Genomic DNA, 17,049 nt, shown 5'->3' with positions numbered 1-17,049 from the left:
TTGTTCTCCCCAAGTCAGCCCTTCCCTGGTTTTCCTAGATAACAGCCTTGCCTCCCTCCTCATCTACAGGGCTGCACAGAATGTCTCTTGCCTGTTACTATGTTTCACCGATACTCTTTGTTTCCCGACTCCCAATCCTGGACTATTGCCTGATGAGAGCAGATTTTATTTGTTTTGCTTACTGCTTATTTCCCAGTGCCTGCAAGACTTCTTGTATGTCCTGGGATTCTTAAAACACTGTTGTTTGATTCTTAAAAACATTGTTTGAATGGCTGGATGGATGGTTTCCACAGCATTGTGGGAATTTTGTTTGTGGACCGTTTTCAGTGCTAGAGCACATAACTCTTTCATGATCAGAAAAGTCCATTTCTTTGGCACCTTGTCACTCATCCGCACCCAATGTCCTGACAAATGCGGGTCATAGTGACTTCCCAATATCACCCACCTCAGACACCTCCCTTCCCCACTGTATGCGGGTCTGGACTATGACAGAAGTGGAATGGAGAAGATGATGCTTCCTGTGTGCTCACACATGGCTCCTCACTAGCACTGTTAACTGGAGCACCGAATCTCTACCCACCCAGGAAACACTTCAGTAAGACAGAGGAAACCGACCTTCCTTCTACACTTATAAACTGGGTGATATGAAATACAGTTGTTGGATGAGTGCAAATGTATGGGCTTATGCTCCAAATTCAACATGCAGGATTCGCCCAGGAAGTGACTCTTAATCATGAGGTTGTTCTCCGTGTACCTAATCTGAGCCTGGATTTGCAAGTCCATCTGGAAGTCTGTTCTCTGTGTTCCCCTAGAAACATAATTCCAGGGGAGGAGACCTTGTCCGTCTATTGTAACTTGATTTGAAGAGCTCCGAGTTCCCAGGATGGCACTGCAAACCAGAACATAGATGTAACAGAGCTATTTAAAAGGAAGCCATGATAAATTGGTCATCCATTAGGGCTTCTTCCGAATTATCATAACCAGTTAAGTATGGTTTAGGGGAGAATGATAATTTGGATCATCGTCAGGAAGCTTGTTTCTATCAAATGCTTACCAGAGGATGATACATTCTGCTCTGGAATTCTAAAGTTACTCAAAGGCCATTTGAAGAGGTGTGTCACCTGCTCCTAGTCATACAGGGTAACTCATGTAACCTGGAACAAAATTTTTATGTGTGTGTGTGTGTGTGTGTGTGTGTGTGTGTGTGTGTATGTGTGTGTTTGTAGGTCTGTGTTTGTGTGTGTGCATCTATGTGTGTCTGTGTGCATCTGTGTGTATGTATGTCTGTGTGTCTATGTTTCTGTGTGTGTATGTACATATATGTGTGTATATATGTCTCTGTCTATGTATGTGTGTGTGTTGTGTATGAGCGGGCATCCACATATGAAGTAGTCATGGGAGGGTGCCAAGAGTCTTACTGTCTTTCACATCTCATCCCTTAATCCTCCTGCCCCCATCCACAACAGTACTAATGTGACATGTGTGCACATGGTCACACCCAGCCTTACCTGGGTGCTAGAAATTCAAACTCAGATCCTCATAGTTGTACAGCAAGTGTGCTTCCCTGTTACCTTCCCAGCACCATGGAACCAGATCTTAACCATGCCGCATGGTAATTCTCGGCCCAGGTTTTATGCACCCATTTTCTCTACCACCTTGTGAGTCCTTAAGAACAGAACTCGTATTTCTCATCCCTGTAAATCTGGTCACTAGTGATGATTGACATATTATAGGAGCTGAATAAATATTTAAGAAAAGAAAGGTGGAGGGAGGGAAGGGAAGGAGGAAGACAGAGTCATAAAACAGAAGGAAGGAGAGGGAAATTGTGAAGGCTGTTCCAAAGAGGGGGACACATTAAATTTTAATTCATCAATTTTAGAAACTCCTATTTCATAAGACTGTCTGCCTCATAGGTAACTGGGGTTAAACATGCATGTTTGAAAATCCATAATAAAGAGAACTAAAGACATGCTTTGTCATCTTCTCTGCTGAGAATGAAATGCTGTTGACAACAGTTAGGAGCCATGTTTTAAATTGAGAGGCTTCCTTGGCAGTCCCCGGGTTTGAACAGACATCGATAACCCTGGAGCGTCTGTGCCCGCAGTGTCTTTAGGATGTAGCACTTGTTAAAATGAGACTTTCCAGCTCATTAATTTGCTTATGCAAATAAAGCCCAGAAACAGTTAATCTCTAAAAAAAAAACAGCAACTTTATTTTCATTCTTTAATGACCGTCTCAAGCGAAGCTAGTTAAAGGCCAACACAAAGACTCTGGCCGCTCCAGAGAATTTACAGAGGAAGTAACTAACGGAGTGAGGCATGTCCTAGGCATTTCTCTTCCCGGAAATGACAAGAGGACATCATTATTCTGTGAGAAGGCAGGGCTGTAGCAGGCAGGTCAGCACAGCTATCAATCAACTTGAGGGCACAGCAAGCTGCTCCCCACGACGGTCTTCGCAGCCACAGTCAGAGTGGACTCCCTTAGTCTACACCCATGACACCTGTCAAAGACACTTTCATAAGTATGCTACGCTTAAAGGCTATCGTGGCAACCAAACCTTGGCACTGCATAAATATGTTCACTTCTGCTGCCTTTTAAAATGGAGGGCTGGACAAGGAGAGAGTGGACGATGGTAACGCTGAATATTAACTCTCTCAATTCTCACTCTTTCAGCCTCCATTCTGTTTCCCGCAGTGTGAAATATGAGGCCCATCATCTGCAGCATCCTAGTCATAGCCTGAACTATTTCATCCCCCAAAGCCTGTCTCTTTCTTCCTCTCCTCCCTCCTTTAGTCCATGCTCCAGCAAGTCCAATTCGGGGCTGTCTCTGACACCTGCTTCCCACTAGAAAGTGCCATTGGCTTGTGTATTCTTGTCCTTCATAATGCTCACCCACCCCCCTGGTTGCTTTCCCAGCCACCATCTTGAAATCATAAATGAGAATTAACCACACATCACCACCATTCTCCCACATCACTCCATTTCTCTCTTTTTAAATCTTATCAAGATTTAAAAAACATTTTTGAGAACTTCATACATGAACACTGCATATGCATCACTCCCACCCTTCCCATCCCCCACCAATGCCTCCCATGTCACCCTTTCTCCCTATGACACACACTTTGTTTTCCTAAGCAAATAATTCATTAATTAGGGCTTGCTCTTAATACTGAATTTTCAACATTAAGCCCCAAAACGTTACTTCAGGCTGACTCTGAATAAACATCAAGCCACTTTGTTGTGACTTATTTTTCTAGCAAACTTCCACTTGAGTGATCAGCCTAAGTAGATGCAAGTGCCCCCAAAGGGGGAGAGTCTCTGGCTTCTCAACCTCTCATCTCCTCACAGTACCAGAGACATGTCAATAGAGGTGTTTAATGCAGTACAAACCTTCATTTTTGAAAATTATTGGACTGTACAGTCATTTGCTGCTAATGGGCAGTGCATGTGAGCTCAGACATATTATTGTGACAGATAAAATAAAATGATCCTTTGTAGAGGGAAACCTGCTATGCTCTGGCATGTCTCCATGCTGATCCTCTTGTTTATGGGCTCCTTTCCCCCACAAGAGCACAAGCTGAATGATGGCAAAGAGGACTTATCCTCCATCTTTGTGTCTATAGTGCTTCCGTATATATCAGACACTGAGCAGATGTCTGAAGAATTTATAGGTGGAACTAGAACCTGGACCTAATAAAAGAAGTGTCATTTGTTTGCATAATGGAGCCTGAAGCCATCTGGGCTAAGTTGAATAGTCCCAGGTATGGTGGGAGAAGCTTCTGATAATTACCATGGATAATCTTATCTTGCTGATTCTCCACACCACTTGAGAAACAGGCACAGCGGGGCTGAAAAGATGGCTTAGTGCATGAGACCACTTGGCACTCTCCTAGACGGTGAGAGTTACGTTCTCAGCACCTACCTTGGATGTCTCCAGCTCATCTGATTTTTTTCACATACTCATGGCACATACACACACACACACACACACACACACACACACACACACACACACACACACTTAAATAAAATAAATCTTTTTTAAAAAGGAGATGAAGTAAAGAACTGTAGTCTAGTGATAGATAATAAAGGCAGAAATGGTAATGCTAGGATTTTAACTCAAGGCTCTTGGAATCAAAGGTATGGGCTTAACTACTATGTCATACTCTCCACTTATTGCTAACTTCTTTGTGATTTTAGACAAACCATTACTTTAAATAAGTCCCATTTTCTGCATGGGTAACGTAAGAGGCTTTGGACGAGCTGTTCTCTAATGTCTCCTCCAGTTCTCATATTATACAGCCCTATCAACCGTAATTAAGGAACATTTGCTTCAGAGCCAACCTCTGTGACAAGAGATAAAACAGTTACCCATTTATGGATTCTTCTCATACCAAAGAGCCTGTTTTGCAATGTAAAAACCTGTGCTTCTTTCTCATATCCTTTAGAATTCTTTTTTGCAAAAGTCCAAGAAAGGGAAGCAGTATTTTTCCTTGCTGTGTGCAATAGGAAAAAATAAAAAGGCATCACAACAGAACAGGAAATTATATCCAAGCCATTTCCATTTCCATGAAAGCAGATACGCCCCCCCCCCCAAGAAAAAAAAATAAAATCCATGTCTTATATCTAAATTCTTTGAAAGACTCAATATGGCTACTCTGTGGTTGTCTAAACAAACCTGTTTGTCAGAAGACAGTAAAAATGCAACCATCCTTACCAACACCCCTGATGAATGATGAAGTAATTCAAGGCCAGTATTGATACAGAGTTCACCATGTGTGGGATGTTCGACCAAGTGGCCAGAAGAGAATGCGAGAGGGTATATGAGTGGGACACATGGGAAGAACTTCACAACGAAACCAGACCCTGAAATGCAGCCTGAGAGAAAGGCAGGGCAAGGGCATCAGTAAACCATCCTCTCTGAACCTTGCCCAGGGGAGAGGACCCTTTGGATCTGGCCTAGAAAACTCATCTCTGCCCAGCAGGTGGTGGTAAGAAGAAGCAGGAAGACCCTGTGTCGTCTATCAGTCTAAGCAGACTAAAGTTAAGGCTGCACAGATTCTAAGATTGAACTGCCATTGGAACAGTGGCCCAAAGGAACCTGAAACCTCCATGTAAAATCTAATCATGGGCTTAGGGAGATGGCTCTGGAAGTAAAGTTCTAGCTGTACACACACAAGGACCTGAGCTTGATCCCCAGTACCCACATATGCTACATGCTTACAGCCACTGTGCTGGGAGATGGGGAGAAGTGGAATCCTGGGGTCACTTCCTGTTTAGACTACTCAGTGCGCCCCAGGGCAGTGAAAGACTGCCTCAAAAAGCAAGTATGTTTCTTGAGGAATGACACCAGAATTGGACATCTAATATTTACATGCACATATATATACTTGCATACCACCCCACATACATGTACACTTGCACACACATAAAACATGGAAGAACTACATGTAAAAATATTTAAATATTAACTAGGAGTCAATGAAAAATAATGTAATGATGGACAAAAAGAAAAATCTTTGAACATGATGGAATTAACAATACATTTTAAATAATCCGTGGGTAAGAGAGAAATAAACAAACCCTTAAGAACAGAACTGAAGGAAATGTGAACAAAACTTAACAAAACATGCATGGTCTAGTTAAAGAAGTGTTAAGAGGGAAATTATTAGTGCATTGAACACTGATATATAAATGTTTTAAGTTTCTACTCAAGAGACTAGAGAAACAGGAGCAAAATAAATCCATACCATGAAAAAGAACACGCAGTCACAGAAAATCGCTGAGTCATAAAAAAAAGAGAGAATTGATAAAAAAAAAAAAAAAAAAAAAAAAAAAAAAAAAAAAAAACTCATTTTAAAAAGGGACTTGACCCACAGACCCAAAGCTGCAGGATCTCCACAACACAGGGCAACAACAGGACATCCAGGAGGAGTCCTAGTGAGGGACCACCATCGAACCACCGATAGTGTAGTAGAAAACCGAGGCCTCAAACCAGACCGATGCCTCTTTGCAATGAGCACTTGCAAGTAAAGATGTATGGACAAAAGGGTCACACTGCAGTTTCCGTGACAAGGTTTTTAAGTTTTTCCCTTTTTTTTCTTAAATTTTGTTTTATTTGGGAGGGAGGGTACAGAGGCTGAGGGCAGATGCAAAGGGACAGGAAAATGAATGGGATCATGATGTAAAAGACACATAAAGTAAATAAAAAGAAAATAAAGTTACTGAAATATATCTACCTTTAAAAGGAATCACAGAAAAGGAAACACTGATCACTAACAAATGGAGCGGAACCATAGATCGTCCGTCTGTTCCAATCTATTTTTAAAAGGCAATACTACAAACTCCATGCTCATGGATTTGGTGACATGGAAGAAATGAATCAAAGTGTACTAAGATGAAAGAAATATTCACATTAGCATCATTGCCATCAAGGAAATTCTTGTAATTTAAAATAACCACAAACAAGGCACCATAATGCCTCCCAGATTCACCCCCACCTCTTTACCCCTCCCAAATTGGTACCCTCAGGTTTTTTTGTTTTTTGTTTTCTTTTTAAATAAACCACTGAGTCTAATTTGTACTTCCCTTATCCTCTTGGTGTTCTGGTGGAAGACCCACCTCAACCCCCCTCCCCCATCTCTTTCCCCAAACCTGCCCCTTCAAAGCCCAGTCAAACACAGCTCCTCCCCCAGAGAGGCTCAAGACCACTCCCACAAGGTATTTAAGCTGCATCCTAGAAAATGGACACATGGTTTTCCATCTTTTGTCCCAGTCGCCTCTCTAGGGGCGGGGGCAGGGAGGGGGTGGTGGTGGTGGCAGAGAATCACTGGGGAACACTTTACCCATTAAACCAGGGCTTTTTCTAATTCCGTCTGATTTGGTTTGATTTGGATTCCTGTGTCGGCAGAGAGGCTTATCAGGGTGCAAAAAAAAAAAAAAAAAAAAAAACTTTCACTTGGGTCTGGATCCATCGACTATCGGTCACCCTACCAGGAACTATACATTGAAGACAACCGACTCTCCCTTCCCCAGAAGCCATCAGCTGTTAAGGCCTATCGAAGTGACTGGGATAGAAATCCTTGCCTTGTTTCCAACACTGTGTCAGGGGCAAGCATGCAGTGTGACATTAACCGTAGGTGTTATAACTGCTGATTAGGATATCAGCCTTCGACTTCATGTAGATTGCTTTCACCACTGAGTGTGATGTTAACTGTAGGTTTCATACTGATGTCATTTATTGGTATTTCCTTTAATTTTTAGTTTTCGAAGAGATTTACCAAAATAGATTTGGATGCTGCCGAATGCTTTTTCTTCGTCTGTCAACATGGTAATACGGCTTCAGTTTACAACTATCAATACAGTGAATTGCATTGATTGGCATTCAAATGTTAATTCAATCTTATATTCCTAGGTAAAATGTCACTAGTTCATGTTCTTTTTAAACATAAGGTGTCAGAATCAATTTCTTGAAATATCATTTCAGTTTTGGGTATCTCTTTTTCTCACTGCTGTAACAAAATGCCAGGCAAAAGCAATTTAAAATAGAAACAGTTTATTTTGTCTTGGGGTTTAAGGTAGGAAACACTTCCTTGGGCTCATGTTTTAAAGGAGGAAAGGGTTTATTCAGGCTCATAGTTTGGGGGTAGGAAGGGTTTATCTGGACTCATGGTCTGAGGACTGTAGTCTCTGATAGTAGGGAAGATGTGGTGGTGAGGGCAGCCTTAGCTGGGTGACAGGGGGTGACACTTAAGAATCAGAGAGAGATACCCTGATGCCTGACTTACTTTCTCTTTTTTGTTCATTTCAGAGCTGGTGTCCACGTGTCAGTATTGCCCACCTTGGTTAAACCCTCACTGGAGAGATGGTTTACAAGTTAGGACAGCATTCTGCTCTCACAGATGTCTATAACTCCAGCTCCAGGGGATCAACACCCTCCTTTTCTGGCATCCCCAGGTATCTGTGTGCGCAGGCGCACGCGCGCGCGCGCGCACACACACACACACACACACACACACACACACACACACACACACACGCACACACACCAAAGAAACAAAACAAACAAATAAATAAATAGGAGTCTTTTTTTCTTATTTAAAATTAACTTCTCTGGAAATGTCCTCCCAGACACACACTCAAAGGTTTCTCTCTTGGGAATTCTCAATGCCTTCTTGACAAGTTTACTCATCACAATTGCTATTGGTCTCTAACTTTTTTTTTTTTTCTGCAATAGCTGTCTACCTTGCTATCAGAAATATTTTGGACATCATAGAAAATTGTGAAGTTTCACTCTTCCTTAATTTTCTAAAACATTTTTGTAGAATTGGCGTTGTTCTTCTGCTGAATGTTCCATAGAATTCCCCTGTATGCATCTGCAACTTTTCAACATGGAAACATTTGAGTTGCAGTCTGTGTGGGGGTGGGTATGTGGATGGATAGATAGATGGATAGATGGATGAATGGATGGATGGATGGATAGATGGATGGATGGATGGATGGATGGATGGATGGATGGATGGATGGATGGATGGATGGATGGATGGATGGAAAGACAGACTAGACAGATGATAGATAGGTAGATAGATAGATAGATAGATAGATAGATAGATAGATAGATAGATAGATAGATAGAAAGATAGATAGATAGATAGATAATTGGCAGGATAAAAATGATAAATAGACAGACAGATAAACAGATAAGATACAGCTACTTCAGTGATTTGGATCATTTTTGCATTTATTATTCCTAATATAGGTGGTTAAATTTTTTGGCATATAATTATCATTTTAAGATTTGTATGGCCTACAATGATATCAATTCTTATTTCTGATATTTGTGATATTTTTCTTTCACTAATCTGACTAGAGATTTACCAATTTTGTATCCCCCTCACAAAGAATTTTATCAGCTTTTGGTTTATTTGTATTTCTAAATTGTCTTATTGATTGATGTTTTATTTAATTATTTCTTTTGTTTATTCTTCTCCATATATTCTGCCCTGTTTTAGTTTCTAGAGGAAAAATTGAAGCTCCTTGGTTTGAGACAATTTTATTTATATATATGGATATATCCACTGATGTCTATGACATGATTTCTTAGCCCAGTCACTATTTAACTCTCCTCACTGGAAATACCAGATTGGGATAGGGTTAATGCTCAAATCTATTCAACGCAGAATGTGTTCTGCTTTTCCTTGGATTTCTTTCTTGACCTATATATTGTTTAGAAATTGGCTGTTTAGCTTCTAAATATTTCAGAAAATTTCACTTGCTACTTTTCTGCTATTGAATTCTAATTTAATTAAATTACAGTCAAAGAACAAAATTAGTTGTACTTCAAATCTTTCTGTTTATTCTAGGTTTTCTGTCATTTGTTTTGGGATCTCCTTTGAAGGAAGTTCCAGTTTTGCATAAAAGTATGAGTAGTCTGTTGTGATTGGTTGTCTGTTCAAATCCGTCATTTGATACAAGTAGCTTCAATGCTATTTAAGGAAGTAGACTCTATCAGTTGTGTGTGCTGGTTTATCAACTGAGAGAAAAGCACTGAAATTTCCTAGTACACTTATACGTTTGTTTCTGTTTCTGTTGCATTTTTTTTTTTGCTTTATGCATTTTGAAGCACTTTTGTATGTGTATGTGGTGTGTGTGTATGTGATGTGTGTGTGTGTGTGTGTGTGTGTCCACTCACACAGACATATCCACGCACACATGCACATAGGGACCCAAGTTTAACACTAAACATCTTCCACAGTCTCTCTTTGCCTTATACTAAGGCAGGGTCTATAGATGACCCTGGGGCTTGCTGTTTGGGCTAGTCTGACTAGTGAGCCTAGATCCTGAGATTTCCTTTCTCTGCTTCCTATGTATTGGGATCGCAGCTAGGCCACCATGCACACCCTGCTTTTTCACGGATTCCAGGGATTTGAACTCTGGTCTTCAAGCTCTTGGGGTAAGCAATTTACCAGTTGAGCTTTCTCCCCAGCCTTGATGCATTTTTTTAATTTATTTAAATTTTTTTTTCATTTTATGTACCAACCACAGTTTCCCCTCCCTCCCCTTCTCTTGCTCCCTCCCCCCAACTCCCCCATTTGAATGTATACATATTCTTAATAAATCAACAGACTTTCATTCATAAATTGTACTTTACACCCTGCAATAATGCTCAGTGCAGAGACCACTTGGATGATATCTGATTATGGTATATATACTAACTCAGAGTATATTTCACCATCCTGTTGTCAATTTTATCTCCTTTTATCTTTCTCTTTAATATGTGTCTTGTAGTCAATATCTATAGTTCAGTCATTTTTTTTTTCGAATCTGACATATTTTGTCTTTTAAATGGAACATTTGAGCCATTCCTGGTTACGTCTTCATTAGCATGGATGGATATATATTTTTCACTTTGGAAATTATTTCTATTAGCCTTATTTGTTTGCTTGTTTTTCTCTTCTTCTCATGCACATACAGTCCTCTTCTGGATGTAGTGTTTTTAGAGTTTTATGCTGTATCCTAAGCTACTTAGTCATTGACATTTTATCAGGATAGATGTATCTATCACAGGATTCTTTCTAGTCAGAACATTCCTTTGGGATGTAATGAACCTTACACATTTCCATTGCCCTGTCGTCCTACCTTTCACTTTTACTTTTTTTTTTTATAAATTCCATACTCTGTTTCTATTATTTTGTTTTTTACAATTAAATTGGTATAAGTACATGTAAACTATATGTTAATGTCATTTGTGTTTCTAAACCCTATGATTACAATTCACTTGATAATGTTATTAGGGGAGGAGTGCTTTTGCTTGGATTTACTGCTATTATTGTGGGATGGATGTTTCAATGACTTTGTCATTGCTGTGGTAAAACACCATGACCAAAAATAACTTGGGTATGAAAGGGTTTGTCTGGGTTTATATCAGCTTAGAAATCCTCAGGTCTTATGTCATCACTGAGGGGAGCCAGGGCAGGAACTGAAGCAGTAGCCTTTGAAGAATATATATTTTTTTTTTTTTTGGTTTTTTCAAGACATGGTTTTTCTGTGTAGTTTTGGTGCCTGTCCTGGATCTCGCTTTGTAGACCAGGCTGGCGTCAAACTCACAGAGATCCACCTGGCTCTGCCTCCCGAGTGCTGGGATTAAAGGCATGTGCCACCACCGCCCGGCTGAAGAATACTCTTTAGTGGCTTGTTCCTTTTGAATCGTACAGCTTGCTTTCTTACAGCACTTAGGACCACATGTCCAGGAGAGCATCACCCACACTCGACTTTGCCCTCCCACATTAATCATTAATCAAGAAAATGTCCCACAGGCTTGTACTCTGATTAATCTGGTAGGGGGCATTTTCTCAATTGAGATTCCATCTTCTCAAATGATTCTAGATTGTATCAACTTAACAAACTAACTAACCAGGACATTAGGTTTTTATATATGTTTGAAATAGGATCTTGCCATATTGCATAAGCTGCATTCAAATGCACAAGGTGGGATTACAGGCATGAACCATTAGGTCAGACTTAAATATTTCCCCCTAAGAATTTCCTCTTACCCACTTCTTTAGAAACTCCCATTACTCATCTACTTGGTTGCTTAGAATTGGTGGCTCTAAAGCCCTAGTCATTTTTTCCAGTCTTCTGTGTTTCATTTTGAGTTCTTTATAGTGACATGACTTCAAATTCACCAGTGAAGCTTTCTGCAATGTTTAATGCATTCTAATCTCATGCATTATGTGTTTAACTTCAGACACTTTCATTTTTACCTTTAGAAGTGCTTTTGTATCCTTTTGTAACTTTCTTCTCTCTATACAATTTCTGCTTCAGCTTCTGGAATATGTGATGTGCAGTTTCAGTAATTGTAAATAATCCACCATTCTACCCTCTGTGCCATTTTGCGGTTAATTTTCATAGAGAGATTTTTGCTTTTCATTACAGATCATATCTTTTTCCCCTGCCTAGAATTTTTACTGAATTTTAGGCAATGTGAATGCTATTACATAGGATTGTGAGTGCTTTTGTATTCCAGTAGATATTTTAGAGCTTTGTTTTAGACATAGTTATTCTAAAATAGCCCAGCAATTTGAAGATCTGTTTAGACTTATTAGTCAGAATCACAGCAGCATTTAGACTAGGAATAAAGTAATCTCAGGAGAATTCCTTCTGAACCCTTCATGGAGTGCTTCATGAAATGAGTTTCCTAGTCTAAACAGAGGGAGAAAACATTATTCCTGACTCTTCCTGAGCTATAATGATTATCCTCTATCCTTACAGAGACTCTTCTACAGTTCTGAGTTTACTCACACCTACATGGTGATGACCAGCTCAACACTCAAGGGGTCCTCTTCGGAGATCTGGGGTTCTCTCTGTGCAGCTCTAGCCTTGCCAGTCCTTTGCCTTGCATACTCCATCACTGCTGTCTAAGACCTGTGACTTCTTCACAAACCTTAGAGATGCCTGGACTCGCTACTGGACTCTTGTCGAGTATCCTCTGAAACCATCCTCCAGGAGTGAGCTGAGATGAGCACTGTACTCACTTCAGCAGGTTTTTATCACTCAGAGAGCAACACACACTCTGTAGTCAGGCACTCTGTATCTTGGAAAATCACTGTTCATACTTTAATAGATGAGGCGGTAACTCTGCCCCTTCATCCTCCTTCTCTGTCCATTTAAAACATTTTAAATGCATGCTTAGCTGATTGGATTACTTGTGGATTCTGTGTTTGTGAAGCTAATCTCTTTACTAAAATACAAGTGAAAGCCTAAAATCAATACATGTGACACATTTGCACAGAGGCACAGAAGAGAACACGGAAAACATGGAGTGACCTAATGAGTGTGTGCCCACCTAAGTCCCAACAAGACTAACCTTTGCTGTCTTATTTCAGTTCTTATATTGTACCTTTTGCAGGTCACTTTAGTTTCACACTTTTCATGTTTTATGTTCTTTACCACTGATTTTGCTGTTCAAAAGGCTCCCCAAGCATAATAGTGAAGTATCATCTCAGGTCCCTATCTCAAGGATGTCATATCTACTACAGAAACAACAGGTATGCTGTAGGCACTTCCTTCATCCATGAGCTTAGTGGTTGACTGTGAGTTCTATGCCAGTGAATGGACAAAATAAACCAGCATGCATAAGTATAAAGCCATCATTATAGAGAAATACATATAGAGACAAGGTAGGTGGGTGGGGAGATGCCCCAGGGGGTAAAGTGCTTGCCTTGTAAGCATAGGGATTTGAATTCAGATTCCAAGTACCAATGTAAGACACAAGCATGGTAGCACACATCTTTAAGCCTTCCCAGTGGAGAGCAAAGACAGACAGGGGTGGAAATGGCAAGCTCTGGGTTCTGTGAGAGACCTTGCCTAAAAGAATACAGTGGAGAATGATAGAGGAAGACACCCAACAGAGGGCTTTGGCTTCCATGTGCGCGCGCGCGCGCGCGCACGCGCAAACACACACACACACACACACACACACACACACACACACACGGATGAGCACACACATACATGCATGTACAACATTCACATAAATAAAGAGGGGCGGAGGGGGGGGGAAGACATGAGGTTAAGCATTACATGGTTGACAAAAATATTGTGGCCAGAGGTCATCAGTATCTCATGTCTATGGCAGAAGCAATGATTCTGCACTTGCTAGCTCAGTGCTCACTTGGTTTAATGGTATTGGGAATAATGAGAATAGAGACTATTTTAGCTCAATGTAAAGAAGATCAATATCCACAATCTAACCAAGGTTCCCCATGCTGTGCTCAGTCTGGTGAAAGGAAGAAATCATTCGGGCTAGATGAATATAATCATGTTAGTGTCAAGGACTTGGAAAGGTTAAGTAACAAGGAAAAAGAACAGCCTGAAGGGTGTTCAGAATTATTCATTCATTGCCTGTATTACTGGTCTTTCGAATTAAAAGACCTTGTCCACTATAGGAGAGAAGTAATTCCCTTAGGTTTTCCTCACAGGCTCTTTTGCTAGGGATGTGAACACCTTCTGGTTCATCAATTTAATAAGTGCGCATTGCACCCCTTCTGACATGGTAGCTCCTGTGCACAGGTCTGGGGTCTGCACAACAAGATTCTTCACCCTCAATGGAATCAGGAATGAGATGTGGTGTGGATGGGGAATGGGACACTGTGTCAGCACAGGGCAGTCACTTGCTGAAGAGTGTGGGAGATGTTTCCAGAACGTTGTGGAAGGAGATTTCCCTGTCAGCTTGGAGAAGGAGAGAAGGGATTAAAAAGCATAAAACTGCCTTTGGAACCTCTTAGAGGAAGAAATGAATGAGTTATATAGGAGTTCCCTAAGGGAATTTCACTGAGGGAAAATCACCTACTGAAGACTCAAAGGAGATATGAAACCAGAGATAGAAGGATAAAGAGAGACAAGAATAATTATACAAAACCTGCTGGGCTAAGGGGTTTGGATTGTACTCCGCAAGCAAACACGAGCATGAAAGGGTTTTGTTCAGGAGAATGGCATGGCTGGATTTGTAATTCTGAATAGCCATTCATGGGACCTGGAATGTGGGTTTGACAAGAAGCATCCCAGAGGCAAAAGGACAGCAGGGATGTTGCTGCATTCATCAACAGGTGAGAGGACAGCATCCTGGACCAGAGTAGCACAGCTTCCACAATGGTGCCTATTCATCCATGCTTCAGCTGTACAAAATTCCTATTGCCCCCCACAGGTCCTGTCTCTCATGCCTTCCTGAGTTGGCATGCAAGTTTTCTCTTGCTCACAATTTTACTTCCCCCCTTTGCCTGGTTGGAACGCTCTCATTCATCCTCAAGGGCACCTCTGGTTTCAAGTTTTCACAAGCAAGCGTCCATCTCTCTCTAATCCAAATGCTGATAGCTTCACTATAGCCCTCTTCAAAATTGATAAGTATCTGTCAATCAACTTAAGAGGCCAGGCAGATTGAAAACTACTTGAGCGTAAGGATTGTATCTTGTATACCTCCAATATGAGTGAACAGGTGCTACTTTAGACCAACAGCTCTCAAACTTCAGATGTAGGAAACGGGATCCACTGTTCTGTGTATCCTAATTGTCCATCATGTGCACGTGCCTCTGCGTACGTGTGTCAAAAACACTAAGCTTTCCCATACTAGTTTCTGTTCTTGTTGTTGAGAACAAATACCTGACAGGAAGCAACTTAAGGACAGAAGGTTTTGTTCAGGCTCATGGTCTGAGAGTATAGTCCACAGTGATTGGGAAGACAAAGTATAGGGAGTGACTCTTGTCTGCAGCAGCTGATGCATGAGTCTGCATGTTCATATCCAGGGTATTAGGAACTAGGGATGAAGCAGGGCTGGGCTACACAACTCCATCCCTCCCCCCTAACAATGACTCCTGCAGGGAGATCCCACCTCCTAAAGGCTCCTCCACCTCCGAAAACAGCGTCCTCAACGGGAACACAAGTTTTGCAACACACAAGCCCATAAGAGACACTTCACATCTGAACTATATTAGCTGGTGCACACGCTCCCTTTCATTTCTTCCTACAACGTATCTGCTTTTATAACAGACCCCCAGACCTTAGCACAACTGACTCCATGATGGAATTACCTTTCGGGACATAAAACTCAGCAGGTAGACTGTAGCTCGAGTTTTCTCCAGTCCTGTCCAGTCCCACGGACCCCACAACTGCTTATAAAATAATCACTCAGAACCTCAAATTAATTAAACTGCCAGTCCATTAGCTCAGGCCTACCATTGTCTAGCTCTTACACTTATACTCAGCCCATTTATGTTATTCTATATGTCGCCACGTGTTCTGTGGCTTTACCTGCTGCCTTTACATGCTGCTTCCTGGATGGTAGGCTTGCATCTCCTCCTACTCCGCCTTCCTGTTCCCCCAATTCTCCTTTCTGCTAGTCCCGCCTATACTTCCTGCCTGGCTACTGGCCAATCAGTGTTTTATTTATCAATCAATTATAGCAACATATTTTTAGAGCATACAGGACATCCCATAGCAGTAGACTGCACCTCCTACCAAAATGATAACAAAGACCTCTCCATCCAAGTCCATAGTTCTTGGAAGATCTCTAACTGTAGTAGTAACCTTGCTTTTTTTTTTTTTTTTTTTTTAATTCTGTAGCCTGCTTATGGCTAATTGTTCTTGTTAACTGAAGTTTGTCAAACCAGGACATAGTTTTTGTGCTTAGAAGCTCACTCACCCTGAGAAAGGCTCAGAAGTACGCTGAGATCCTAAACACTGAGTGTAGTTGCAGGCTGGCTAATAAAGACTTTCCATGGACTTAAATCTGTGTCTGAGTGGTCTTCTCTGGTATGTACCCAACAACATTCTCAAAACAAAGAATTTGGATATATTGCTATTGGGATTCCCTTATGTCCTTACACTTTAAAAGAACTACTGCATACACCCTCCACCACATAGCAGCTCTTTCCAGGAAAGCCCTCAGAGCTCCCTGGAGATTTCCACCCAGGACAATGGATCCTATGGCTGTAATCTCCCATTTTCACCACTATAAATAGAACCAATCACACACGGAGCAACACTCCACATGGTAGTTAAAATAATGAACCGAATCACTCACATTTTAAAGCACCTGCCATTGTTCTGATATCTAAAAAGGTCAAAGGCAGGTAACTTGAGCAAGCTGCCAGAAGGAAGGGATGGAATGAAGCTCACTGAATAGACCCCAGCTCGTCTCAGTGCTGTTTGCTCTGTTTATTCTTTTCCCCATATGAGCTGGTGTCAATCATGCCATCACATCAATGAGATGGCTTTTCTTTATAAAATCTATTCCATTTCATTCTCCGCTCGTTGTCAGATCTCCCTGGGGGTGCATGTTCTACTCCGCTCACTTATTTTTGTGAAATCCTGCGTCATATTTTCTTTTGTTTTCACTGCGGTCTCCTGATAACTTCCCAGCTTCTCTACAGAAAATGGTAACAAAGGACCTCTGCTCAAAGAAGGGATCAGTTTGCATGGGTCTCTGCTTCACTTGGATTCAATCAGAGAGCAGCCTGAGGCCTACCACTTTCCCGAGTCCAAATACAATATTTT

Source organism: Peromyscus maniculatus, chromosome 22 (assembly GCF_049852395.1).
Source record: "Peromyscus maniculatus bairdii isolate BWxNUB_F1_BW_parent chromosome 22, HU_Pman_BW_mat_3.1, whole genome shotgun sequence".
Classification (NCBI taxonomy): domain Eukaryota; kingdom Metazoa; phylum Chordata; class Mammalia; order Rodentia; family Cricetidae; genus Peromyscus; species Peromyscus maniculatus.
Note: the sequence above shows the minus strand (reverse complement) of the source record.